This window comes from Oryctolagus cuniculus, chromosome 13 (genome assembly GCF_051225735.1).
Source record: "Oryctolagus cuniculus isolate XC-2025 breed Fujian yellow rabbit chromosome 13, ASM5122573v1, whole genome shotgun sequence".
Taxonomy (NCBI): Eukaryota; Metazoa; Chordata; class Mammalia; order Lagomorpha; family Leporidae; genus Oryctolagus; species Oryctolagus cuniculus.
In genome coordinates this window covers 90,012,159-90,034,246 of record NC_142879.1, presented here as the reverse complement: position 1 = coordinate 90,034,246, position 22,088 = coordinate 90,012,159, and the positions used below count along the sequence as shown (strand labels likewise).

General features: G+C 37.9%; 3 long non-coding RNA genes across 4 annotated transcripts in view; 2 read left to right on the top strand and 1 right to left on the bottom strand.

Annotated features, from left to right (window-relative positions):
• LOC149122729 (uncharacterized) overlaps positions 1 to 22,088 on the bottom strand; it is a 295,211-nt gene that overhangs the window by 103,325 nt on the left and 169,798 nt on the right. The window lies entirely within an intron of this gene.
• The window catches only part of LOC149122730 (uncharacterized), a 304,723-nt gene that overhangs the window by 191,259 nt on the left and 91,376 nt on the right, over positions 1 to 22,088 (top strand). The window lies entirely within an intron of this gene.
• The window catches only part of LOC149122731 (uncharacterized), a 31,438-nt gene continuing 19,611 nt past the window's right edge, over positions 10,262 to 22,088 (top strand). For both annotated transcript variants that reach the window (XR_016219379.1, XR_016219378.1), the window contains exon 1: positions 10,262 to 10,626. This is a non-coding gene — a long non-coding RNA (uncharacterized LOC149122731). The remainder of the gene's footprint in view (positions 10,627 to 22,088) is intronic.

The window sequence follows — 22,088 nt, the reverse complement described above, 5'->3', positions numbered from 1 at the left end:
AATCTCATTAAGCATAATGTTTGGAATAACACAGGAAGGAGGGATTTTGTAACTGTGAAGCTCTATTGTCCTGCATACTTTCCTACAGATTACTTCTAAAGGTACAATTTAAAATCTTGGTATGGGACCTCAAATCCCATCAAACTGGATAGTAAAAAATGCCATCTTAATTGTTAGAGTGAACATATTAAGTGTTAAATTGATAATATAGATAGGATTACATGTTAAATGGATCATATAAATAATATGAAATGTCTGGTAAAAATAAACAGAATTAAAAAGGAGAGAATATTCCAACATGGGAAGCAGTACACAGAGCAGACACATAGAATGAGAATCACATTAAAAAACACTCTGTCCTCAGAATCAGCCCATAAGGCATTCTGGTCAGGTTAAAGTCACATGAGAGCAAGTCAAGCATCAAAAGCCAAGACAATGTGGTACAAAATGTTCTACATAAAGGATCTCTGTGAGAGAGACCCCAGTGGAAAGAAGTGGCCATAAAAGAAGGATGTACTTTTGTCTGACAGGTGGAGAGTACTTCAACTTTGCTTGTGGACTTGTCTAGATACTGATGCAGATTTTGGATACAAAGGCTACTATAGCCTTTGTAGCTTCCATAACCTAGGCAGCTCATGATAAGAGTTTTGGGTGATCACTGATATCATACATAAGACTGTTATTTGTTACATTAACAACAGGAGTCACTGTGCGCATACTCTCCATAAAGGACTTCTGTCTGCAATGAATTCTATTATGAGAATTAACTGTAAAACTAGTTCTCGGTTTGTGTGTGTGTTTGTCTGTGTGTGTTTGTTCGTATGTGTAAATTGTTGAAATCTACTTTGTAAAAGTTGGTCTTCTATGTATAAAGTTAAATAAAAATGTATCTTAAAGGATAATGGGACTTGGAATGAGCAAGGAAGGAGGAGTGGGGTGAGAGTGGAGGAGGGAGGGCAGCATAGTGAGAAGAATCACTATATTCCTAAAGTTGTACTGATGAGATCTGTACTCAATAAATAAAATGTTTCTTTGAAATATAAAAAGAAACAAGAAGAATGATTTGTATGTTTCCTGAGTAATCGCTTCACTCTCAACACAAAATGCATGATGCAAAAGAATTCATCTTCAACCACACACTAATGAAGTGGAACTCCAGTGGTTAAATTTTAGGGTTTCAAACTCATATTTGAAAGGCATGTGTCAAAAATAGATGAATTCTTATTTCAGCTCAATTCACAATAGCTAGAACCTGGAATCAACCCAAATGCCCATCAACAGTAGACTGGATAAAGAAATTATGGGTCATGTACTCCATAGAATACGATACAGCAGAAAAAAAAAAAAAACAACGAAATCCTGTCATTTGCAACAAAATGGAGCAATCTGGAAAACATCATGCTGAGTGAATTAAGCCAGTCCCAAAGGGACAAATATCATATGTTCTACCTGATTGGTGACAACTAACCGAGCACCAAAAAGGAAACATGGTGAAGTGAAATGGATACTATAAGAAACAGTGACTTGATCAGCCCTTGTCCTTACTGTTGATCTACAAGTTAAAACTTTATCATTTTTAGTATTTTTTGTTCTACTTAAAACTATTGGTTGAACTCTTTAATTAACACACAATTATTCTTAGGTATTTAAATTCAACTGAAAAGTGATCTCTGTTAAACGTAAGAGTGGGAATAAGAGAGGGAGGAGATGTACAATTTGGGACATGCTCAATTGGACTTGCCCCAAATGGTGGAGTTAGAAACGTGCCACGGGATTCCAATTCAATCCCATCAAGGTGACATGTACCCATGCCATCTCACTAGTCCAAGTGATCAACTTCAGTTTACAATTGATCATACTGATAGACCTACGAGTCAAAGGGATCACATAAGCAAGACGAGTGTCTGCTAATACTAGCTGACAGAATCAAAAAGGGAGAGAACGATCCAACATGAGAAGCGGGATACACAGCAGACTCATAGAAAGGCAGATGTCCTAAACAGCACCCTGGCCTCAGAATCAGCCCTTAAGGCATTCGGACCTGGCTGAAGAGCCCATGAGAGTATTTTAGGCATGGAAAGCCAAGACACTCTGGCAAAAAAAAAAAAAAAAAAACCCTAAAGGAAAGATCTCTGCGAGTGAGATCCCAGTGGAAAGAATGGGGCCATCAAAGAAGGAGGTACCTTTCTCTGAAGGGAGGAGAAAACTTCCACTTTGACTATGACCTTGTTGACATAAGATCAATGTCAGTGAACTCAAAATGCTTCCATAGCCTTGGCAACTCATGACTAGAGCCTAGGGAGATTACTGATGCCTTAAACAAGAGTGCCAATTTTTTAAGTTAACAACAGGAGTCACTGTGCACTTACTCCTCATGTAGGATCTCTGACCTTTATGTGTTGTTCAATGTGAACTAATGCTATAATTAGTACTCAAACAGTATTTTACACTTAATCGTTCTGTATGGGTGCAAACTGTTGAAATCTTTACTTAATATACACTAAAGTGATCTGTACATAAAGATAATTGAAAATGAATCTTGATGTGAATGGAATGGGAGAGGCAGCAGGAGATGGGAGGGTTGTGGGTGGGCGGGAATTTATGGGGGAAGCCATTGTAATGCATAAACTGTACTTTAGAAATTTATATTTACTAAATAAAAGTTAAAAATGGATAAATTCAAATGTGGGAACAGGTTTTATGATGCTTATTATTTGTTTTCCCTTTGTTTTCAATTCTGATAATTATACTGTATTTCTAAACACACATCTGCTTATTACAGATACATGTATAAAATATGGAAAACATGATGCTATTCTACTTCAAGATACTTAAACAAGAAGCCAATATTCCTATGACAACTTATATCTAATCCATCAAAAGATATTTGCTGTGACCTAATCAAATAATTAGTGTGTTATTCATGGGTAATATTCCAGAATTCAGAAAACTACTATAGTACATTTACTAGAATAAAATAATGAGCTTTACTGTGGGTGCATTTAAATTCATTGCACAAAACAAAAGTTCCAGTCTCTGGGAATTAATTCAAAACTCTTGAAATCCTTTTCTCTATACATTCATCTGATGATCTATCAAATCTTTATTTATAGCTCTGAGAGTCAGATCTTAACTTTCTCTGTTCGCTAGTTTCTTCTATAAATCATGCAAGATGTCAACAGAAGAATTACATAGAGCCTCTACTGCCACGTTGTTCTTCTCTAACAGGGAATGGCTATGGCTAATATGAACTTCAGTGGGAGTAAGACAGTGTACTGGTTTTAGGCCCACAACCTCTCCCTGGTTTCCTTTATTGCACAGATATGATTTTCCGTGTTCAAATTCCTGTGTTTTCTCTATACTACCATTGTCCTAAGTGATATTGTACAAATGTGGGAACCTTAAACTTGAGCTTCCAAGCCTAAGTTCCCTCATCTCAGAGCTCAGAAACTAGTACATGATGAAAAAAATAGGTCTTGGCTGGCACCGCCGCTCACTAGGCTAATCCTCTGCCTTGCAGTGCTGGCACACTGGGTTCTATTCCCGGTCTGGGCACCAGATTCTGTCCCGGTTGCCCCTCTTCCAGGCCAGCTCTCTGCGGTGGCCAGGGAGTGCAGTGGAGGATGGCCCAAGTGCTTGGGCCCTGCACCCCATGGGAGACCAGGATAAGTACCTGTCTCCTGCCTTCAGATCAGCGAGGTGCTCCAGCCGCAGTGTGCCGGCCATGGCGGCCATTGGAGGGTGAACAAATGGGAAAAGGAAGACCTTTCTCTCTGTCTCTCTCTCTCTCACTGTCCACTCTGCCTGTCAAAAAAATTAAAAAAAAGAAAAAATAGGTCTCAATTTCATATTACTTGAGATAAAAATGAAATTTCAGGGATTAATGAGCTAGCTCAGCACCATGGGCTTTGTGAGTTTATATGTCCTTTCCAGGAATTTGCTCTCTTTGTTCATCACACACCTCTGCCAACAGGAGTTGTTCCTTCTGGGAATGGAGATATAGTTTCCAAGGGAAACTCCAATATGAGAAAAATTGTGAACATCATACTCACCAAAAATTGGCTAATCATAAGCCACTCCTTTGTCTGACTCTTCTGAGTCAATAAGGAAGCTATAGTGATTAATTTGTCCTGAATACAGAAGATTATATAGTCCAAGTGGTACAAATAAAGGGAGTGATGAGCAAAGAGTGAGTCTAGCGAATGAAAATAACCTCAAGGATTATTAACTGAATTTAGCCTTTTCTTTTTAAATATTTAATTATTTGCAAGGCAGAGAAATGAAAGACAAAAACAGAGACACTGACACATGAAGCATCTTTTTTCCTGGCTCACTTCCCAAGATGCTAAAATAAACAGGTTTTGGCGAGGACAGAGCCAGGAGCAAGTAATTTTATTTACATCTGCTATATGGGCACATTCCAAAGCATTTGGGTCATGTTCCATTGCCTTCCCAGGTTCATTAATAGAATATACACAAAGTAACACTACAATATAGGAGGCCAGCATTGCAAGCAGTGGCCAATCCCATTGCAAACTAATGTGTGCCACAAACACTAGTCATTTCAGATCCATCATTAAAATATTTAGTCATATACCTCTGTTGCCTCATCATGTATTTTTCTATTAATTTAGTTCATAATTTTATTGTTTAAAAAGACAAACAATATACACCTTGAAGTTTTAGACATAACCATTTGATAAGAAGAGGAAATCAAAGGGATACAAATTAAAAAGTGGGAATTCAGATTATTTCTATTTGAAAATGACATGGTTCTCAATATAGGGAAGCCAAAAGAGTCCACTTGTAAATGATTAGAATTCATAAAAAACTTTGTTAAAGTAGCATAATATAATAGTAACACGTAAAAGTCAATAGCCTTTCTATACCCAGACATTGCCATGGCCAAACATCTAAACAGAAAGATTTCCAATAAACAACCTAAGTATCCATCTCAAGAGTCCTAGAAAACAAGAATAAGCCAAATACAAGATGAAATGAATAGCATAGGTCATAAATGGAATGTTAACATTAAAGATAAGCAAAATAAAATTTTATTTTTAATAGAAGAAACAATCCTTTCGCTAGGTTATAAAAACTAGGTTCAAGTAAATAAAATCAAAGAAGGGGAAACTATAATGCATATCACAGATATAATAGGCATCACTAATTTATATTAAAAAGGATAAATGAAAAATTTTAAAAAATTGTTTATTTGTGGATACATATAACCTACCAAAACTGAGCCAAGTAGATATAACATATCTGAGAATCCAGGTCTCCCATGGGGCTGCGGCTTTGGGTGATGATCATTGTGAATGTTGTTCTTTAGCTACAGCCAACATGCTCTCGATGCAGGATGTTGGTCATAGAGGAAGCCACCTGCTAGCAAGAGGTAGGAAGTACACAGTGACCTTACTTTCTGCTTGCTGTCGCTGCCAATCTATAAATGCCCTTTAGAAGAAGCCTATTGGCAGCCAGTGGTGGTTACAAGATAGCAGAATAGGGAGGGAGCATATTTCTCTAGCCCAGGGGAAAATAGTTTTAAAAAAGTGGTAGTCTTGGGGAAGAGTTATGAAAAAAAGGCAGAGGAAACTCTATTACATGGAGGGCATGGGCTCGCATGGCTCAGGACTCCAATATCCAAGAGCCTATGCACCATTGCTGCAAAGTGAGGTGAGACAAGACGGCAGTAGCCTGAGACTCTGGTGAAAAAGCAGAAGGAAGACCCTAGAGGAAGTGAGGTTTGAAGCTATATGAGGGAAAGTGCACCAGCCTAACTGGAGGAGAGAGAGAAAAAAAAGAGGGTATGAACACATTTCTCTCTGATCACCTTACAAAGCCATACAAGCCAAGAGAGCAGGCACCAATTTGGACATACATAAAAGCTGCACCAACTCATTTCTGTGCCCAGCAATCAGCCGACTGGAGATTACTGACTCCAGTGGGGAGAAATAACAGAAGGTTAGGAGCTTGTGAATGTGTGAAGCTTCAGAACTGTGACTGTGGAAAAAAATGAGTGTGTGTGGAAGAACTCATGGTGTGCATGAGACTTTGAGCAGTCTCAGTGGGACACCACAAGCTCCAGAAGTCCTGGGCACCTGGTTAGAGACATTGCTGGAAAATCTTAACTTATACTGAGGATTGCACAGATCCTTTGTGCGATCCTTGGGACAGAGCAGAGGAATATTATATCCACTTTGGCTAGTGCTCAGGCACTGGACTCCATCAAGGAGAAGAGCTCAGCTGAGCAGAAATAATTCCATTCTGATTAAAAAAAGAGAGTGACGATTTACCATGTCAAACCTGAGAGTATCAACTTAGGCATGCCCTTAACTCTAGAGAACTGAACAGAGCTCTCTGGCTACATCCACTGCAAGCCTCTAGACATTCACTGAAAGCAGACATTCCACTTATCTATAGAGTCATAGTACAAGGATAAAAGACGCCAAAGTGGGGGGAAAAAAAAGAAGAAACCAACGAGTACCTCCACAAATGCTGAACAACAAATGCAACAACCCAAAGGACAAGAATAAGGAAGACAACATCATGCTCCCAAAAGAACAGAACACTTCATTACAAGATTATGAAGATGATGAGATAGAAGAAATGCAAGAAATAGAATTCCAAAAATTAATGATAAGATTATACAGAAGTAATCAAAAGCAAAAGCATGGACTACTAAAATCCATGGAGAACATGAAAGAAAATCTCTCATGAAATTAAAATCCTTTTTTTATTTTTTTATTTAGTAAATATAAATTACCAAAGTACAGATTTTGGATTACATGTGCTCACCCCTTAACTTCCCTCCCATATGCACACCTCCCATCCCCCACTCCCTCTCCCATTCCATTCACATCAAGATTCATTTTTAATTATCTTTACATAAGAAGATCAATTCAGTATACATTAAGTAAAGGTTTCATCAGTTTACACCCACACAGAAACACAAAGTGTAAAAATACAGTTTCAATACTAGTTATAGCATTACTTCACATTGGACAACACACTAAGGACAGATCCCACATGAGAAGTAAGTACACAGTGACTCCTGTTGTTGACTTAACAATTTGACACTCACAAATGAACTCTCAAATTTATAAACCATTTTATAGCCAGCAGAATCTGATCTTCTGAGATATTCTCAAATGCTACAAGTTATCATTTGACTAAACCACATTTGGATGCATAATGCAACTACTGTGTGTTCAACAGTTTATTTGATTCTCAGTTCTCACACCAGTTAGCTTGGGGTTGGGGAGTGAATGATTGGCTTTGACAAAGATTTTACTCTCCACACAAGGGTGTGAAGGCATTTAATCCCAATTAGGAGAGATTAATCATTGGGAACAGGTGGGACCCTAATGAAGTGATTAGGCTAAATCAATTCATGTGATTATTGAGTGACTGCTTATGCCCAGGTGTGTGCTATAGAAACTACTTCATATTTGAACCTCCTGCAATTTCATTATTTGGTCATTTGGTCTCTGTGCCACCCAAACCTCTGCCAACAAGATGACCCTCAACAGATACTGCCCTCCGACCTTTGGCCCAAACCAAGAGACAAATACCATTTCTTTCTAAATGACTGAGTCTGTACCATTCTGTTATTAGCATCAAACAAAACCTGACTCAGAACCTAGGAAGAGCTGTGCTGACAGCACTGAATTGTAAACTAGTGACCTCGTTTCTCAACCAAAGGATATCAGATCCCATGTGGAAGTTCATTTCCCCATGTGGATTCTGTAATCACCATCAATTTGGAAAGCTGTGAGGCCCCAGGGTTCACACAAACCCTTTTCCTTTAGACACAGGACAGGACACCAGGGTCCTGGCTACTGGCCCAGCTCCCCTCCTGTGCCCATAGAATACTGGTCTCTGACACTCACCACTTTCCAGCTTCCAATGAGTCCCAGCATCCTCCTGAGGGCTCCTGAGTGTGGTGAGGGAAGTTCACAGAGCAGCAATGGGTGAAACACCCGAGACCTCTCTCAGGAACTAACCCAGAATGCCTAACATTGGGATGCCAGAAAAGAAGACGCTGTGTGGTTCAGCAGTGTTGCCTTTGAACACCTGATTTTAAAGTCTGCCCTAACAATGAGCATGCATAACATCAGAGAACACACAGCCCATCCAAATGCTCCTAGCATGAGGGCCATAGCTTGGGGTTGTGGCAGGTGGGGGCAGAGAGGAACTCTGCTTGGTCTCAGGTCTGAAACTGCCTCATCTTTGCAGCTTGATCCTCCCAACAGCAGGGGCCACTCTCACCTCCCTGATGATCATGACATCAGAGCACTGTCCCTCCCTCCTTTTTCCAGGACCCTATTAAAATCTTGTGACCCTTGGACTTTCAATAATGGTCTCGCGTGTAACAGAATGCTGAATCTTTCCGGTATTCTGGGTCTTTATATTATTTATATTCTTGGCTCCTTTTTAAGGTCATTTGACTTTTTTTAAAAAAATTGACTCCAGGACTATTTTAAGATACTAAAACATACATTACATAGATTGACCTCGCTTTCTCTTGTTTCTATTACAGATATTCACTTGTAGTTCTGTATTCTGTAATTTAATATTGTTGCCTGTTTCATTCTTACTGGCATGCATTGGGTTTATATATTGATCTTATACACAGTAATCCTGCATAATTCTCTGGTCAGTGTTTATTTGTTTTGAATTTTATGGGAGTATCTCCGTATATAATAGTTTAATTAACATTTATTGATGGTTTTGCTGCTTAGAAGCATATCCTTATACATAAAATTTTCTGTTTTTTAAATTTCCTAACTGCACATCTAGGACATTGTTGAAGACAGAAAATACAAGGAGAGCAGCTTATACAGCTGTGTTCTGAGGGAGATAGCTTTCAGTGTTCTATGACAATTATGCTTTATATTATAGGTGCATTGCAGCCCATCTTAGTTATAATAAATAATAACTATTTTTACTGCTTTACTTACAGTTTATGTTTGTGATTAGATGCTTAATTTTATTCAAAACGTTTCATCTTTTAATTGCAGTTACCGTGTGATTTTTTTGTGTTTCTCTTCCACATGAATTATTTACATGATTTATTTTGAAATGTTAAACACCTTGGCATCTTTGACTCTATCTTGCTTTTTTATTGATCTCTTGTGATTTCATAGTTTGCTCTATATTAACATGTTGCTTAAAATATTTGTACCTCTTTTTATAAAGATATGTTCTTTAAGTTCCTTTTTAGTTCATGATTTAATTTCTTTTCTGAATGCAGTATTACATTGATGCCACTGTCAGATCAAGACATGAACTAAAAAGGAACTTAAAGAACATATCTTTATAAAATGAGGTACAAATATTTTAAGCAACATGTTAATATAGAGCAAACTATGAAATCACAAGAGATCAATAAAAAAGCAAGATAGAGTCAAAGATGCCAAGGTGTTTAACATTTCAAAATAAATCATGTAAATAATTCATGTGGAAGAGAAACACAAAAAAATCACACGGTAACTGCAATTAAAAGATGAAACGTTTTGAATAAAATTAAGCATCTAATCACAAACATAAACTGTAAGTAAAGCAGTAAAAATAGTTATTATTTATTATAACTAAGATGGGCTGCAATGCACCTATAATATAAAGCATAATTGTCATAGAACACTGAAAGCTATCTCCCTCAGAACACAGCTGTATAAGCTGCTCTCCTTGTATTTTCTGTCTTCAACAATGTCCTAGATGTGCAGTTAGGAAATTTAAAAAACAGAAAATTTTATGTATAAGGATATGCTTCTAAGCAGCAAAACCATCAATAAATGTTAATTAAACTATTATATACGGAGATACTCCCATAAAATTCAAAACAAATAAAAACTGACCAGAGAATTATGCAGGATTACTGTGTATAAGATCAATATATAAACCCAATGCATGCCAGTAAGAATGAAACAGGCAACAATATTAAATTACAGAATACAGAATTACAAGTGAATATCTGTAATAGAAACAAGAGAAAGCGAGGTCAATCTATGTAATGTATGTTTTAGTATCTTAAAATAGTCCTGGAGTCAATTTTTTTAAAAAAAGTCAAATGACCTTAAAAAGGAGCCAAGAATATAAATAATATAAAGACCCAGAATACCGGAAAGATTCAGCATTCTGTTACACGCGAGACCATTATTGAAAGTCCAAGGGTCACAAGATTTTAATAGGGTCCTGGAAAAAGGAGGGAGGGACAGTGCTCTGATGTCATGATCATCAGGGAGGTGAGAGTGGCCCCTGCTGTTGGGAGGATCAAGCTGCAAAGATGAGGCAGTTTCAGACCTGAGACCAAGCAGAGTTCCTCTCTGCCCCCACCTGCCACAACCCCAAGCTATGGCCCTCATGCTAGGAGCATTTGGATGGGCTGTGTGTTCTCTGATGTTATGCATGCTCATTGTTAGGGCAGACTTTAAAATCAGGTGTTCAAAGGCAACACTGCTGAACCACACAGCGTCTTCTTTTCTGGCATCCCAATGTTAGGCATTCTGGGTTAGTTCCTGAGAGAGGTCTCGGGTGTTTCACCCATTGCTGCTCTGTGAACTTCCCTCACCACACTCAGGAGCCCTCAGGAGGATGCTGGGACTCATTGGAAGCTGGAAAGTGGTGAGTGTCAGAGACCAGTATTCTATGGGCACAGGAGGGGAGCTGGGCCAGTAGCCAGGACCCTGGTGTCCTGTCCTGTGTCTAAAGGAAAAGGGTTTGTGTGAACCCTGGGGCCTCACAGCTTTCCAAATTGATGGTGATTACAGAATCCACATGGGGAAATGAACTTCCACATGGGATCTGATATCCTTTGGTTGAGAAACGAGGTCACTAGTTTACAATTCAGTGCTGTCAGCACAGCTCTTCCTAGGTTCTGAGTCAGGTTTTGTTTGATGCTAATAACAGAATGGTACAGACTCAGTCATTTAGAAAGAAATGGTATTTGTCTCTTGGTTTGGGCCAAAGGTCGGAGGGCAGTATCTGTTGAGGGTCATCTTGTTGGCAGAGGTTTGGGTGGCACAGAGACCAAATGACCAAATAATGAAATTGCAGGAGGTTCAAATATGAAGTAGTTTCTATAGCACACACCTGGGCATAAGCAGTCACTCAATAATCACATGAATTGATTTAGCCTAATCACTTCATTAGGGTCCCACCTGTTCCCAATGATTAATCTCTCCTAATTGGGATTAAATGCCTTCACACCCTTGTGTGGAGAGTAAAATCTTTGTCAAAGCCAATCATTCACTCCCCAACCCCAAGCTAACTGGTGTGAGAACTGAGAATCAAATAAACTGTTGAACACACAGTAGTTGCATTATGCATCCAAATGTGGTTTAGTCAAATGATAACTTGTAGCATTTGAGAATATCTCAGAAGATCAGATTCTGCTGGCTATAAAATGGTTTATAAATTTGAGAGTTCATTTGTGAGTGTCAAATTGTTAAGTCAACAACAGGAGTCACTGTGTACTTACTTCTCATGTGGGATCTGTCCTTAGTGTGTTGTCCAATGTGAAGTAATGCTATAACTAGTATTGAAACTGTATTTTTACACTTTGTGTTTCTGTGTGGGTGTAAACTGATGAAACCTTTACTTAATGTATACTGAATTGATCTTCTTATGTAAAGATAATTAAAAATGAATCTTGATGTGAATGGAATGGGAGAGGGAGTGGGGGATGGGAGGTGTGCATATGGGAGGGAAGTTAAGGGGTGAGCACATGTAATCCAAAATCTGTACTTTGGTAATTTATATTTACTAAATAAAAAAATAAAAAAAGGATTTTAATTTCATGAGAGATTTTCTTTCATGTTCTCCATGGATTTTAGTAGTCCATGCTTTTGCTTTTGATTACTTCTGTATAATCTTATCATTAATTTTTGGAATTCTATTTCTTGCATTTCTTCTATCTCATCATCTTCATAATCTTGTAATGAAGTGTTCTGTTCTTTTGGGAGCATGATGTTGTCTTCCTTATTCTTGTCCTTTGGGTTGTTGCATTTGTTGTTCAGCATTTGTGGAGGTACTCGTTGGTTTCTTCTTTTTTTTCCCCCCACTTTGGCGTCTTTTATCCTTGTACTATGACTCTATAGATAAGTGGAATGTCTGCTTTCAGTGAATGTCTAGAGGCTTGCAGTGGATGTAGCCAGAGAGCTCTGTTCAGTTCTCTAGAGTTAAGGGCATGCCTAAGTTGATACTCTCAGGTTTGACATGGTAAATCGTCACTCTCTTTTTTTAATCAGAATGGAATTATTTCTGCTCAGCTGAGCTCTTCTCCTTGATGGAGTCCAGTGCCTGAGCACTAGCCAAAGTGGATATAATATTCCTCTGCTCTGTCCCAAGGATCGCACAAAGGATCTGTGCAATCCTCAGTATAAGTTAAGATTTTCCAGCAATGTCTCTAACCAGGTGCCCAGGACTTCTGGAGCTTGTGGTGTCCCACTGAGACTGCTCAAAGTCTCATGCACACCATGAGTTCTTCCACACACACTCATTTTTTTCCACAGTCACAGTTCTGAAGCTTCACACATTCACAAGCTCCTAACCTTCTGTTATTTCTCCCCACTGGAGTCAGTAATCTCCAGTCGGCTGATTGCTGGGCACAGAAATGAGTTGGTGCAGCTTTTATGTATGTCCAAATTGGTGCCTGCTCTCTTGGCTTGTATGGCTTTGTAAGGTGATCAGAGAGAAATGTGTTCATACCCTCTTTTTTTTTTTTCTCTCTCCTCCAGTTAGGCTGGTGCACTTTCCCTCATATAGCTTCAAACCTCACTTCCTCTAGGGTCTTCCTTCTGCTTTTTCACCAGAGTCTCAGGCTACTGCCGTCTTGTCTCACCTCACTTTGCAGCAATGGTGCATAGGCTCTTGGATATTGGAGTCCTGAGCCATGCGAGCCCATGCCCTCCATGTAATAGAGTTTCCTCTGCCTTTTTTTCATAACTCTTCCCCAAGACTACCACTTTTTTAAAACTATTTTCCCCTGGGCTAGAGAAATATGCTCCCTCCCTATTCTGCTATCTTGTAACCACCACTGGCTGCCAATAGGCTTCTTCTAAAGGGCATTTATAGATTGGCAGTGACAGCAAGCAGAAAGTAAGGTCACTGTGTACTTCCTACCTCTTGCTAGCAGGTGGCTTCCTCTATGACCAACATCCTGCATCGAGAGCATGTTGGCTGTAGCTAAAGAACAACATTCACAATGATCATCACCCAAAGCCGCAGCCCCATGGGAGACCTGGATTCTCAGATATGTTATATCTACTTGGCTCAGTTTTGGTAGGTTATATGTATCCACAAATAAACAATTTTTTAAAATTTTTCATTTATCCTTTTTAATATAAATTAGTGATGCCTATTATATCTGTGATATGCATTATAGTTTCCCCTTCTTTGATTTTATTTACTTGAACCTAGTTTTTATAACCTAGCGAAAGGATTGTTTCTTCTATTAAAAATAAAATTTTATTTTGCTTATCTTTAATGTTAACATTCCATTTATGACCTATGCTATTCATTTCATCTTGTATTTGGCTTATTCTTGTTTTCTAGGACTCTTGAGATGGATACTTAGGTTGTTTATTGGAAATCTTTCTGTTTAGATGTTTGGCCATGGCAATGTCTGGGTATAGAAAGGCTATTGACTTTTACGTGTTACTATTATATTATGCTACTTTAACAAAGTTTTTTATGAATTCTAATCATTTACAAGTGGACTCTTTTGGCTTCCCTATATTGAGAACCATGTCATTTTCAAATAGAAATAATCTGAATTCCCACTTTTTAATTTGTATCCCTTTGATTTCCTCTTCTTATCAAATGGTTATATCTAAAACTTCAAGGTGTATATTGTTTGTCTTTTTAAACAATAAAATTATGAACTAAATTAATAGAAAAATACATGATGAGGCAACAGAGGTATATGACTAAATATTTTAATGATGGATCTGAAATGACTAGTGTTTGTGGCACACATTAGTTTGCAATGGGATTGGCCACTGCTTGCAATGCTGGCCTCCTATATTGTAGTGTTACTTTGTGTATATTCTATTAATGAACCTGGGAAGGCAATGGAACATGACCCAAATGCTTTGGAATGTGCCCATATAGCAGATGTAAATAAAATTACTTGCTCCTGGCTCTGTCCTCGCCAAAACCTGTTTATTTTAGCATCTTGGGAAGTGAGCCAGGAAAAAAGATGCTTCATGTGTCAATGTCTCTGTTTTTGTCTTTCATTTCTCTGCCTTGCAAATAATTAAATATTTAAAAAGAAAAGGCTAAATTCAGTTAATAATCCTTGAGGTTATTTTCATTCGCTAGACTCACTCTTTGCTCATCACTCCCTTTATTTGTACCACTTGGACTATATAATCTTCTGTATTCAGGACAAATTAATCACTATAGCTTCCTTATTGACTCAGAAGAGTCAGACAAAGGAGTGGCTTATGATTAGCCAATTTTTGGTGAGTATGATGTTCACAATTTTTCTCATATTGGAGTTTCCCTTGGAAACTATATCTCCATTCCCAGAAGGAACAACTCCTGTTGGCAGAGGTGTGTGATGAACAAAGAGAGCAAATTCCTGGAAAGGACATATAAACTCACAAAGCCCATGGTGCTGAGCTAGCTCATTAATCCCTGAAATTTCATTTTTATCTCAAGTAATATGAAATTGAGACCTATTTTTTTCTTTTTTTAATTTTTTTGACAGGCAGAGTGGACAGTGAGAGAGAGAGAGACAGAGAGAAAGGTCTTCCTTTTCCCATTTGTTCACCCTCCAATGGCCGCCATGGCCGGCACACTGCGGCTGGAGCACCTCGCTGATCTGAAGGCAGGAGACAGGTACTTATCCTGGTCTCCCATGGGGTGCAGGGCCCAAGCACTTGGGCCATCCTCCACTGCACTCCCTGGCCACCGCAGAGAGCTGGCCTGGAAGAGGGGCAACCGGGACAGAATCTGGTGCCCAGACCGGGAATAGAACCCAGTGTGCCAGCACTGCAAGGCAGAGGATTAGCCTAGTGAGCGGCGGTGCCAGCCAAGACCTATTTTTTTCATCATGTACTAGTTTCTGAGCTCTGAGATGAGGGAACTTAGGCTTGGAAGCTCAAGTTTAAGGTTCCCACATTTGTACAATATCACTTAGGACAATGGTAGTATAGAGAAAACACAGGAATTTGAACAGGGAAAATCATATCTGTGCAATAAAGGAAACCAGGGAGAGGTTGTGGGCCTAAAACCAGTACACTGTCTTACTCCCACTGAAGTTCATATTAGCCATAGCCATTCCCTGTTAGAGAAGAACAACGTGGCAGTAGAGGCTCTATGTAATTCTTCTGTTGACATCTTGCATGATTTATAGAAGAAACTAGCGAACAGAGAAAGTTAAGATCTGACTCTCAGAGCTATAAATAAAGATTTGATAGATCATCAGATGAATGTATAGAGAAAAGGATTTCAAGAGTTTTGAATTAATTCCCAGAGACTGGAACTTTTGTTTTGTGCAATGAATTTAAATGCACCCACAGTAAAGCTCATTATTTTATTCTAGTAAATGTACTATAGTAGTTTTCTGAATTCTGGAATATTACCCATGAATAACACACTAATTATTTGATTAGGTCACAGCAAATATCTTTTGATGGATTAGATATAAGTTGTCATAGGAATATTGGCTTCTTGTTTAAGTATCTTGAAGTAGAATAGCATCATGTTTTCCATATTTTATACATGTATCTGTAATAAGCAGATGTGTGTTTAGAAATACAGTATAATTATCAGAATTGAAAACAAAGGGAAAACAAATAATAAGCATCATAAAACCTGTTCCCACATTTGAATTTATCCATTTTTAACTTTTATTTAGTAAATATAAATTTCTAAAGTACAGTTTATGCATTACAATGGCTTCCCCCATAAATTCCCGCCCACCCACAACCCTCCCATCTCCTGCTGCCTCTCCCATTCCATTCACATCAAGATTCATTTTCAATTATCTTTATGTACAGATCACTTTAGTGTATATTAAGTAAAGATTTCAACAGTTTGCACCCATACAGAACGATTAAGTGTAAAATACTGTTTGAGTACTAATTATAGCATTAGTTCACATTGAACAACACATAAAGGTCAGAGATCCTACATGAGGAGTAAGTGCACAGTGACTCCTGTTGTTAACTTAAAAAATTGGCACTCTTGTTTAAGGCATCAGTAATCTCCCTAGGCTCTAGTCATGAGTTGCCAAGGCTATGGAAGCATTTTGAGTTCACTGACATTGATCTTATGTCAACAAGGTCATAGTCAAAGTGGAAGTTTTCTCCTCCCTTCAGAGAAAGGTACCTCCTTCTTTGATGGCCCCATTCTTTCCACTGGGATCTCACTCGCAGAGATCTTTCCTTTAGGGTTTTTTTTTTTTGCCAGAGTGTCTTGGCTTTCCATGCCTAAAATACTCTCATGGGCTCTTCAGCCAGGTCCGAATGCCTTAAGGGCTGATTCTGAGGCCAGGGTGCTGTTTAGGACATCTGCCTTTCTATGAGTCTGCTGTGTATCCCGCTTCTCATGTTGGATCGTTCTCTCCCTTTTTGATTCTGTCAGCTAGTATTAGCAGACACTCGTCTTGCTTATGTGATCCCTTTGACTCGTAGGTCTATCAGTATGATCAATTGTAAACTGAAGTTGATCACTTGGACTAGTGAGATGGCATGGGTACATGTCACCTTGATGGGATTGAATTGGAATCCCGTGGCACGTTTCTAACTCCACCATTTGGGGCAAGTCCAATTGAGCATGTCCCAAATTGTACATCTCCTCCCTCTCTTATTCCCACTCTTACATTTAACAGAGATCACTTTTCAGTTGAATTTAAATACCTAAGAATAATTGTGTGTTAATTAAAGAGTTCAACCAATAGTTTTAAGTAGAACAAAAAATACTAAAAATGATAAAGTTTTAACTTGTAGATCAACAGTAAGGACAAGGGCTGATCAAGTCACTGTTTCTTATAGTATCCATTTCACTTCACCATGTTTCCTTTTTGGTGCTCGGTTAGTTGTCACCAATCAGGTAGAACATATGATATTTGTCCCTTTGGGACTGGCTTAATTCACTCAGCATGATGTTTTCCAGATTGCTCCATTTTGTTGCAAATGACAGGATTTCGTTGTTTTTTTTTTTTTTCTGCTGTATCGTATTCTATGGAGTACATGACCCATAATTTCTTTATCCAGTCTACTGTTGATGGGCATTTGGGTTGATTCCAAGTTCTAGCTATTGTGAATTGAGCTGAAATAAGAATTCATCTATTTTTGACACATGCCTTTCAAATATGAGTTTGAAACCCTAAAATTTAACCACTGGAGTTCCACTTCATTAGTGTGTGGTTGAAGATGAATTCTTTTGCATCATGCATTTTGTGTTGAGAGTGAAGCGATTACTCAGGAAACATACAAATCATTCTTCTTGTTTCTTTTTATATTTCAAAGAAACATTTTATTTATTGAGTACAGATCTCATCAGTACAACTTTAGGAATATAGTGATTCTTCTCACTATGCTGCCCTCCCTCCTCCACTCTCACCCCACTCCTCCTTCCTTGCTCATTCCAAGTCCCATTATCCTTTAAGATACATTTTTATTTAACTTTATACATAGAAGACCAACTTTTACAAAGTAGATTTCAACAATTTACACATACGAACAAACACACACAGACAAACACACACACAAACCGAGAACTAGTTTTACAGTTAATTCTCATAATAGAATTCATTGCAGACAGAAGTCCTTTATGGAGAGTATGCGCACAGTGACTCCTGTTGTTAATGTAACAAATAACAGTCTTATGTATGATATCAGTGATCACCCAAAACTCTTATCATGAGCTGCCTAGGTTATGGAAGCTACAAAGGCTATAGTAGCCTTTGTATCCAAAATCTGCATCAGTATCTAGACAAGTCCACAAGCAAAGTTGAAGTACTCTCCACCTGTCAGACAAAAGTACATCCTTCTTTTATGGCCACTTCTTTCCACTGGGGTCTCTCTCACAGAGATCCTTTATGTAGAACATTTTGTACCACATTGTCTTGGCTTTTGATGCTTGACTTGCTCTCATGTGACTTTAACCTGACCAGAATGCCTTATGGGCTGATTCTGAGGACAGAGTGTTTTTTAATGTGATTCTCATTCTATGTGTCTGCTCTGTGTACTGCTTCCCATGTTGGAATATTCTCTCCTTTTTAATTCTGTTTATTTTTACCAGACATTTCATATTATTTATATGATCCATTTAACATGTAATCCTATCTATATTATCAATTTAACACTTAATATGTTCACTCTAACAATTAAGATGGCATTTTTTACTATCCAGTTTGATGGGATTTGAGGTCCCATACCAAGATTTTAAATTGTACCTTTAGAAGTAATCTGTAGGAAAGTATGCAGGACAATAGAGCTTCACAGTTACAAAATCCCTCCTTCCTGTGTTATTCCAAACATTATGCTTAATGAGATTTATTTTCAATTGACTTTATAAACCTCCACTGTGATACAGCCTTGACTAAACACGTTCAGAGTTGGTGAACTCAAGGGGCTCCCTCGGGTGATTGCTGACATCATAAATAAGAGTGCCAATTGTTAAATCAACAACAGGAGTCACTGGGTACATGCTCCCCATGTAGGATCTCTGTCCTTAATGTGCTTTACTATGAAACTTAAAGACAACATTACTAGTTGAACAATACCCTATACCTTGTGCGGTTGTGTGAAGGCAGCCTGTTGAAATCATTGCTTAGTATATACTAAGTTGCTTTCTGTATATGAAGGTAATTGAAAATGAAACTCGATGAAGAGCAGGATGGGAGAGGGAGTGGGAGAGGGAAGGGTCACAGGAGGGAGGGAGTTTGGGGGGGAGCCACAATACAAAAGTTGCACTTTGTAAATTCACATTTATTAAATAAAAAGATAAACACATGATTAACTCAATGTTAAGAAAGAGTTCTACAAATAGTATGACGTACAGAAAAAAAAAAAAAAAAAACTGTTTCTCAACAGTCAAGACCAAAGCTGTTCAACTCATTGCTTCTCAAAATGACAATCTTAGTTTTATGGATTTTCTTTTAGGTGCTCTGTTAGTTGTCACTAACTATTATGGTATTAGTATATTGGGACTGTCTTATTTCACTCAGTATGTTTTCCAGATTCATTCATTTTGTTGCAAATGAATGGATTTCATTGTTTTTATCCATTGTGTAGTATACAATAGAGTATATATTCCATAATTTCCTTATCCAGTCTTTAGTTGAAGGGCATTTAGGTCAATTCCATGTCTTAGCTATTGTGAATTCAGCTTTCATAAACATCGAGGTACAGATAACATTTTTCATTTGCTGATTTCATTTCCATTGGGTAAATTCCCAGGAGTGAAATGGCTGGGTCCTATGGTAGGTCTATATTCAGATTTCTGAGGTATTTCCAAATGGTCTTTCATAGTGGCTTTACAAGTTTACATTCCCACCAGCAATGGGTTGGGGTACCTTTTGCCTCACATTCTCATCAGCATTTGCTGCTTTTTGATTTCTGTATGAAAGCAATTCTAACTGGAATGAGGTGAAACCTCACTGTGTTCTTTTTAAAGATTTATTGAATTTATTTGAAAGACAGAGTTACAGAGAGAGGTAGAGACAGAGATAGAGGTCTTCCACCTGATGGTTCACTCCCCAGATGGCTGCAATGCCTACAGCAGTGCTGATCCAAAGCCAGGAACTTCTCCAGGGTCTCCCACATGGGTGCAGGTTCCCAAGGACTTAGGCCATATTCTATTTTTTCCCAGGCCATAGCAGAGAGCTGTATAGGAAGAGAAGCAGCTAGGACTAGAACTGGCACCCATATGGGATGCCTGCACTTCAGGCCAGGGATTTAACCCACTGCACCACAGTGCCAACCACATCACTGTGGTTTTAAATTGCATTTCCTTGATGGCTAGTGATTCTAGACATTTTTTATTTGTCTCTTTGCCATCTGGATTTCCTATTTTGAAAAACATCTATTTAAATGCTTGGCCCATTTCTTCACTGGGTTGTTTGTTTCATGGTTGTGGAGTTTCTTGACCTCTTTATATATCCTGGTTATAAATCTTTCATCAGCTGCATAGTTTACAAATAATTTCTCCCATTCTATCAGTAGCCTCTTCACTTTCTGAGTGTAATCCCATTTCTTAATTATGGCTTTGATTGCCAGTGCCTCTGGTTTCTTTTCGAAGAACTCTTTGCCTGAGCCAATTATCTTCCTGGCTTTCCCCAATGTTCTTTAATAATATGGTGTTATCAGCTCATAGATTTATGTCTTTGATCATTTTGAATGGATTTTTGTGTATGGTGTAAAGCAGGGGTTTTGCTTCATATTTTTGCATGTGGGAATCCAGTTTTCCCAGCACCACTTGCTGAAGAGACTGTCCTTACTCCAGGGGTGTGTTTATGCTCTTTAGTTGAATATAAGTTGGTTGAAGATGCTTGGATTGACTTCTGGTGGTTTGTTTGTTTGTTTGTTTGTTTGTTCATTTTGTCCATCCATCTTTTTTTTTCACAATTACTAGGCTGCTTTTATTATAACTGCCTTGAAGCATGTCTTGAGACCTTGTATTGTGATGCCTCTGGCTTTGTTTTTGTTCTATAATATTGCTTTAGCTATGCAAGGTCTCCTGTGTTTCTTCATCATTTTTCTAGATCTTAGAAGAATGTCTTTGCTATTTTGATTGGTATCACATTGAATTCGTAAATTGCTTTTAGAATAATGGGCATTTTGATGATATTGCTTCTTATAATTCATGAACATGGATTTTTTTTCATTTTTATCTTCTGTTTCTTTTTTAATATTTTATAATTCACATCATAAAGATCTTTGGCATTGTTGGTTAAATTTACTCCATGCTATTGTGAATGGGAATGATCTGAGAAATTCTTTCTGAAACATGCCATTGTGTATGCAATCTGTGTATACAAAGGCTGTTTTAATGTCTGTGTATTGGTTGTATATCCTCCTACATTACCAAACTCTTCCATGAGTTCACATAATCTCTTGGAGGAGTCTTTTGGATCCATCTGCAAATAGAGATGTCATCTGCACATAGAGATAGTTTGACTTTCTCTTTACCAATTTGTGTCCCTTGATTTCTTTTTCTGGCTAATGGCTCTGGTTAAATCTTCCAGGATTATACTGAATAGCAATGTTGAGCGTGGGCATCCTTGTCTAGTTCCAGATCTCAGTGAGAATGCTTCTAACTTTTCCTCATTCAATGGGATGCTGACTATATTTGTCATAAATTTCCTTGATTGTGTCAAGAGATTTTCCTCTATACTCAATTTGCTCAGTTTTCATCATGAAAGGGTGTTGTATTTTATCAAATGCTTTCTCTGCATATAGAGATAATCATTTGGTTTTGTTCTTAAATTTGTTAATGTGATGTATCACATTGATTGATTTGCAAGTATTGAACCATCCATGCATTCCAAGGATAAATTCCACTTGGTCTGCGTGAATGATCTTTAGATGTGTTGTTGGATTCCATTGACTAGAATTTTATTAAGGAATTTTGCCGCTATTTGATTTAGGGAAATTGGTGTGTAGTTCTCTTTCTCTATTGTGTCTTTTTCCGTGTTTAGAAATTAAGGTGATGCTGGCTTCAGGGAAAGATTTGTGAAAATTCCCTCTCTTTCAATTGTTTTGAATAACTTGAGAAGAATTGATATTAGTTCTCTTTTAAATTTCTGTTAAAATTCAGCAGTGAAGACATCGGGACCTCAGCTTTTGTTTGTCGAGAGGGTCTTTATTACTGATTCAATTTTCATCTTGGAAATTTGTCTGTTTAGGTTTTCTATGTATTCATTGCTCCATGTAGCTAGGTTGTTTGTTTCCAGGAACCTGTGCATTTCATTTATGTTTCCAGCTTGCTGACATGCAGCTCTTTGTATTAATTTCTTGTAATTCACTTCATGGTGTCTGTTGTTACATTTTCTTTTTCATCTCTAGTTTTATTCATTTGCATCTTTTTTGGGTTAGTTGCCCAATTATGTGTCAATTTTATTTAAAAAA